Below are 8,000 nucleotides of genomic sequence, written 5' to 3' on the forward strand. Positions count from 1 at the left end.
TCTCTCTATAGATAAACTACTTGGGATTAGTGATGATTTAATTAGAACAAGAGATATTAATTAAATGGGCTCAATGTGTAATAGCAACCATCTTTGATAGTTTACTGTATCAAGCTATATAGCAGATAATATTCCAGCCAGATCAGGTCTCTGCCTGTGCCTGGAAGTGCTTTTCTCCTGGTTAGTGTTTGTATTATATTACAGTTATGGATATTTGCCCCTATGGCAATGTTCTTTTGTGCTCTTATAGCCACACAGTCTTTCTTTGGAATGACATGTACTTAGCTCAGTTATATCAATAATGTTGATTAGATTATGGTCAATTCTTGCTGGCCAAAGAATGTGTCTTTATATCTTTTGTTTGCTTTCTTAGTTTAATTATTGAAAGAAAATCCCAACTGTCCTTATTTTCACCATGTTCTGTCATAATCATCTATTTGATTACATATGGATTTGTATTTTAAAATGTATGTCATGCTGTATACAGACTATTATATGTGAATAACTAGTCCTGAATAATATGACAAAACAATATGTGTGCTTCCAACTCCTTACCACAAGGCAAAATATTCTTTCCCATCATATTCTAACTTTTTTTTTTTATTATTTCTGGTGGCATAGGCCTGCTCTGTACATTGGAGAAAATACTCAATGTGCTTAAGGAAAACTGTAGATTGAAACAGCAATCTAAAGTTACAGCATTTATAGTAATTTATGAAATATATTTTTTAGAAATAAGACATAGCAGACACTGTACTAGAAGCAGAGATGAGCATGTTATCGTATTTGTCTCTAGACTCTCAAAGTACCTTAGGTGAGGCAGGTATGTAGCTGTATAAAGGGGCAGCAGAGTCTTCTGAGAAAGGAATATTTGAGGTTTGTGCCAGGTGAGTAGGATTTTCCTGGCCAGGCTGAAGGAGCACACTGCTCGTGTGTTTGGAGAAGTTGAGTTCAGCTATAAGTGGAATTCAGAGTAAGAAATTAACGTGATGGGGCTGGAGAGGTCAACAGGTGATTCTAAAGGATCTTCCCTATGCTAATGAGGAATCTTGACCTCTTCCAATAGACAAATAGAAGCAATTGTATGCAGAGAGTTAGAGCTTGGGAAAGAGAGCTGGAGACTTAGATTTGGAAGAGATCATTGATCACTGAAGCAAACTCCAACCAGGGGTAGCCAGTAGATTAAGAAGAGAAGAGGTTCAGGGAGGACAAGAATCCTTCCCTTGGTGTGGTGCATAGATCCTTATTTGGGAGTAAATTAGGAGAACTAAGGATATCATGGATATAGGGAATATCTATTCTTAGCAGATTTTCTGAAAATCCTTCTGAAAGGTAAGCCTTCCAGGCAAGCGAGAACAACCATGAAAGGGACTCTTTGCCCCTCACTCCTTCCCCACCCCCAAACCCTCCCCACCTCCCATCTCCCACCCTCAAATCATGTCTGAACCAGTCTTGCATCCATAAGTTAAGTAGTATAATAACTTCAGTTGTAAAAATTGCCACAATAGTTATTGGTCCATCATAACCTCAGGCCTCTGACACTCATTTCTTTTTACTATTTCTAAATGTTGCCTTTTATTTTTTTAATTCCATGCCTTGTGTGTTTCTTTATCTCTTTAGTCAAGTAATAAACTTTCTTTTCCATCACGTAATTTCTTCTAACTCCTCTGCTTTTTTCTTTTGACACTACTTTAAAAATGATCTGTACCCTTTATAGTTTCCACATGTCCATCTGTTGCTCTTTGCAACAGATTCCCTTCCTGGTCTCAGAGCACTCTTTCAGTGTCCTTCTGTGTATCTTTATATATCCTTTGTCCTTTGCATTTACTTCGTCCAAATAACCATCCTCTTTATTTGCTTGCTTTATCTAATAAAGCCTTGTCTAACCCTTCTCCCACTATCCCCATTTCTTAAATAATTTACTGATCTCTGTCAACCCCTTTTTAAATTTAAAGCTTGATTTAAAAGAAATTTTTTCTTTATCTCATAGAACACCTTCACTAACCTTAGGTACTACTTCTGAGAAAGGACCTGTCACATTTGAACATTTGTGCAGCTTGGGATGTGCATTTCTTGAAGGAAGGGATTGTTCTTTATGTTCACATATCTTTCTCATATTTTTGGACTTTTAAAACCTGTTAATCTATAATTAACAGAGTTCTAATTGAGAAAGATTTGAAACCAATGTTTCTAGAATTTTATAGTTCCCGGTATGATACAATGTGTGCACATTTTCTTATGGAGAGGATTCATAATTTTAGCTAATTGTTAAAGGTCTCCAACATGAAAATAGCCATTCCTACTTAAGGTTTAATAATCAAGATCTTACCTTCAATTTATGCAAGGAATAAGTATGATTAGATTTTTTATATGAACTTGAAATAATTCACATATAATGAATAGCACTACTTTTCTTCTTTACCCTGTCTGGTTGGTGTTAATATTACATTTTATTTACTCACTGATTATATTCAGCAAGACTTTATATCTGTGGACTGTCTTCTCACAATTTTAGCTATTTTGTAGCAATTTTGAACATATCTCTACTTAAATTTGTTCTTTGAAAAAAACATTTTTTTTAAATTAAAGTTTATTGGGGTGACAATTGGTAGTAAAGGTACATAGATTTCAGGTGTACAATTCTGCAATACATTATCTGTATCTCACATTGTGTGTTCACCACCCAGAATCAGTTCTCTTTCAATCACCATATAACTTTTTTTTTTTCTTCAAAGAACAAAATCAGAAACAGGAAAGCAGGAGCTTTTGGCAGCATAGAATCAAAGTGTGTAATTTTCTAGCCATTCAGCTGCCACCTGCCCTGCCACCAGAGATTCGGTCTAATTATACTCTCTGATCGAGCCAGCCACAGAAAGAGACATGATGTATGTGAAAGGGGAGGTTCTTTGAAGAGTTAAAGCAATCTTCCTTTAAAAACTGGCTCTGTTTTCGCCTTGATACATGCTTTAACTGCTTCTTCCTGCCCACAATATAAACCCAGCTTCCACAGAAGTAGGTGGCAGAGTGGAAGCTGAAGGTACTGACATTAATCATGAGGAAGTCTCATTTTTCTAGGCTTCAATTCCATCAAGTGACAGGGTGATTTTTACTTTTCTCTTCCAGGATCCTAATGTGCTAAGTGACATTTAGGCTTCATACTCTCCTCCAAGTATCCCGGTGTCATTCTGACAAATGACCATGTCTTCTACAAGATGCCAGGGTAGACCGTGGGCACATCTGGCTGATTTTCTTTTTTCCAACAAAGAGGAAGACTTGGTGAGTACTCACCTGCCCCAGGTGGTCTGGAGTCAGTGTTCTTGTGGACTCAATGGAATCAAGTGGTGAGTCTCCATCTCTGAATAAGTGTCAAAGGCTCCCACGGTGATCAACTCAGCTGACATTGATATAAATACTGTATGTTTATCTCGGTGGCCTTTCAACTGTTTTCTCACTCAGTATTTTTGTTTATAGAAATATAATACCAAGGAAGTGATGTTTCATGTAGTTATATTAAGGGAATAATTGTCAGGTAAGTGGTTATGACTTTCTGAAGTTTTTTTTCGATCTGAATATAAATGGATTTAATTCATAAAAGTGCTTTTCAAAATGCAGGCATAGAATACCTTTTTGAGTGAAGCTGTAATATAGCCAATTTCATATCTGAGTTTAATATCCACATTTCTCTTGGGACAAGTAGTGGTGTCAGTGCTTTATAAAATAATGCTAGTTTTGTCATTCTTTGGTTTAAGTTTTAAAACTTCCTAATTATTAAGAAACATTGATTTACTTGCTAAATACCTGGTTATCCTGAAACTTTCAAGTTTAAAGCTCAAATTGTTCCTGTCTAGAGACCTTAGTCAAAACTTACTATTGCTTGCTTCTGCCTCTTTTTATTATGCGGATTTTAATAAATCATCTTTTCCTCAGAGTATTTCCACCTCCTCATTACACACTGTTTTCCTAAATCACTGTGATTATGTAAGTATGACATACTTTTTATATGAATATTTTAATAGTAAAATCAGGGGATATAGTGGGCAGTGTCGGATGGTGTGTTAGTTTTCCAATGCTGTGCGACAAAGCATCATAAATGTAGCGACTTCGGAACAACACCCTTTTATTAGCTCACAGTTCTGTAGGTCAGAAGTCCAGCACAGCATGGCTGTGCTCAGGCTCTCACAAGGCTGAAATCAATACATCAGTTTAAATGAGTTCTTGTCTGGAAGCTCTCGGGGAAAATGTCTTCTTCCGAGTGCATTCTCGTGGTTGGCAGAATTCAGGTTCTTGAGGTTACAGACTGAGGTCCTCATTCCTTGCTTGCTGTAAGCGGGGCCATTCTAAGCTACTAAAGGTTGCACATTCTTTTCCATGTGGCCTCTTCCATCGTCCAGCCCACAAAGGTGCCTTTAATTCTCCTTGGCTTCTCTGTCATTTAGATCCATATTTAAAGAGCTATGTGATTAGGTCAAGAACCACCCATATAATCTCCCTTTGTTAAAGTCACCTGAGTTGGGTCCTTAATTACATCTGCAAAAAATCCCTTCCCAGCAGTGCTTAGAGTTTGATTGTATAACTGATAAAAGGTGTGTGTTCATCAGAGGCTGAGATTTGGGGAGCCCTCTGAGAATTTGGCCTACCACAGATAGCTAACTTATCAGCCACTCCTAATTCCCTTCTCCTGCTCATCCCCAGTATGGAGAGGTTGGAAAGCCACATATTCTGTTATTCATTCTCCCTTCCAGCTACGGTGACTAGTTGACCTGGCAATGAAGCATTCAACGGAAATTCACTGGCGGGCTACTGAAAAACTTCTGCTTTCCTGATAAAATAGACAGGTACTCCTGGGAGCTTTTCTTCCTGTATGGAATGTAGGTGCTTGGAGCGGCTTGGGTCCTCTGTGACTATGAGGTGACAAACATTTATACTAAGCCATCTGGGTATGAGCATATACACATTTATCTGGGGCAATGGGTGATGTTATTATTTGATAAAACAATGCTAAGGTGGGTGGGGAAGAATATAAAAAGTCTTGGAGGGCATTGTTGAGTTACTACTCCATGCTTAATCTTTATACTTCTAGACTTCTTATTAATTTTGAGAGACAATCAAATGTGTTTAGTGAAAAAACAACCATAATTCACAAGGCAAAAGGGTGAGTTAATATTTATGAGTAGTTTCTAAGTACCAGCCATGGAACTAGCTGTTTTGTACCTTATTTCACTAATCTTCACTACAATTCTACTAAGAAGAAATTCGTATTATTCTTGTCCAGAATTCTCCTGTCACAGTGGGAGCAAGCACTGGAGTAGGGTTTTGAGACAAATCTGTTTGACTCCAAGTACCCATGTTCGTTTCATTAAATCATGTTGCATCTCTTACAGGTTTAATCCTGATCCTGTGAGCACCTTCTTAATGATTCATCATAGTAAGTTTAGTATTTTGTATGCTTACAGATAAAAAGCAATATGTATTTAGAGAGCCTATGTTATGAACGGAATTGTCTGTCTCCCCCAAATTCATGCATTGAAGCCCTAGTCCCCAATGTGTTGGTATTTGGAGATGGGACATTTGGGAGATAATTCTGTTTATATGAGGTCATGAGGGTAGGGTCCTCATGATGGGATTAGTGTCTTTATTAGAAGAGAACTGCTTTCTCTTTCTCCCTTTCCCTTTCCCTGTTCCTCCCCTTCTCCCCCTTCCCCGCCCTCCCTCCCTACCATGTGAGGCCAATGGGAAGGTGATTAGCTAAAGCCAGGATGAGCATTGTCACCAGAACCCAACCCTGCTGTCACACTGATCTTGAACTACCAGCCTCCAGAACTGTGAGAAAATACATTTCTGTTGTTTAAACCACCCAGTTCAGGTATTTTGTTATGGCAGACTTATCAGACTAAGATAGGTGACATCTGCCATGTCCCACTTCTCCTGAACCAACATCCCGAAAGCCCAATGTAAAATTTGGATATGGTAGATAATGAATGTACTCTTCAATACTTGCAGACTTCCAAGCCTTTATATCTTTGCTTCATAGCCACATGAATTTAAATCTTTCACAGAAGGTGCAGAAGAAACGCTGAAGGCAAGAAAAAGTATTTAAATATCTACCTTTCCAGAAAATTTACGTCTGCTTGGGGACTATTCTCTCAAGTTAGTCCCTTGGAGAAGTCTCTCCCTACTGTGGGCGTTTCAAAAGGGTGTAACTCACTTCTGTAAACTCCTGATCTCTACCCCTTAGGCCACTCTATTATTCACATTTCTTCTAAAGAAGGATCCCTAGGGTTGTGAGACTGCAATCTGAAACTTGCACTTGTCACAGCTGCTGCCATCCATAAGATATATCCTCAGAAGACACTCCAACCCATGTGTATATACATTATCACTAACTCGAGCACAAAACTCAGTCTCTGTCTTTTATTCCAATGAAGCTGGACTAAACCACAAGTGAGCCTCCAGAACACTTTTACCTCCATTATATAATGGCCTAGACTAAAGGCAGAAACAGCCTTTCTCCTTTCCTCTAGATATGCATATGGTTTTGCTCTTAGTTTGCACTCTAAAAGCAGGAAGAAGAAATTGAGAAAGAAGACCAGGGGAACTTCATCTCACATAGGCTGTAGTAGCGCCCCACTTGTGTCTCTTGCCTTTAACCCCTCCCTGTGGCGTAAGGCTTTCTCATTAGAAGGTACCCTTACCCCGTTCTCCTCCTTAGTCTGCTCAACTCCATCTTAAATGGGAGTGAGTAGGGAGAGCTCTGCAGAGAAAAATGGAAACAAGTCCCCCCAAAAGAGTGGTTCCATTCAAGCTCACTATATAAATCCACTTGCTAAAAGCTGCACAGCTGTACAATCTGGCCTCGTTGTTTCCTTAGAACTACATTTTGTCCATCCCTTCAAGAGGAGTTTAGGTGTGGAAGTGAGGAATAAAGAAAAATTTGAGCTCTCTCCGTTCTGAAGTGATTTTCAAAATTTTTAGCCGCATAACCCTTTGTACTCATAAAATTTTACCTGGGATTCCATTTATATAAATCCAATAAATTCAGAGTATCTCCGGTTGAATCAAGGAGTAGGAAGCACCCTAGACATTTGCAAACTGCTGGAAACAACTGAATTCGAGGTTAGAAGTTGTGGACCAGTTCCTGGTCCAGGCCCATATTGCTAACATGCGGGTAGAACACAGGTCATGAGAATGGAGAGAAGACTGCGCCTGTGCTTTGGCAAGTGCTTGACTATCTTCCATCTTACTCACGTTGATGGAGTTGATATGTACCATATATAGGGAGAGGCTAAGTCCTGTTGAGCTAGTGGATGAAACCTTTCCCCTCTGCATGGAATTTCTGCATTGCAGAGCTTCTCTGGTATCCAGACAGATTCCTGGCCTGCTTCAGTCATTGGTGCAAGAAAAAAGAGAGGTGTGAGATACTCCAAGTAGTCTCCAGGCCCTCCCTAGAGAGTACCCTCCCCCGTGCTATAAGGAGAACAGACTTAAGAATCAGAATTTCAGGGAATCTGACTGTGAGATTCTTAAGGTTACAGAGCTTTCCTGGTGCTCAGGGCAGAGGATGGAGAGACCAGTGTTCAGTCCCCTTTCAGGTTTCTTTTACAACCTCTGAAGATCTGTTGATTTTCTTGCTGCCAGTCCTGTTTCTGCACATGAGTAATGGGGGGCAGAGGCTGATAGATACTGCTGTTGTAGAAAAGTAATTGACGAGAGTAAATGTGGCCCTTGGTGTTCTTCTGTGTAGAAAGGCCTTTATTTCACATTATATCAGACATTATCCACCTTCAGCCAGGTTCTGAAATTGTCTTTCCCAACGTCAGTTAAAGTTCATGGAGTGTTGGGTGTGGATTTAGTATGGGATTAGTTCCAGAGCCATGACCTTACACCTTCTTACACACGGGTGCTTCCTGTATGGCGGTTCCTATTAAGATTGAATTCGATTAGAACATAGATATTTCTCCAAAGATATTGGTTGTAGAAGCAGTTCTCCAGTATGTGTCTCA

Source organism: Rhinolophus ferrumequinum, chromosome 3 (genome assembly GCF_004115265.2).
Source record: "Rhinolophus ferrumequinum isolate MPI-CBG mRhiFer1 chromosome 3, mRhiFer1_v1.p, whole genome shotgun sequence".
NCBI classification, from domain to species: Eukaryota; Metazoa; Chordata; class Mammalia; order Chiroptera; family Rhinolophidae; genus Rhinolophus; species Rhinolophus ferrumequinum.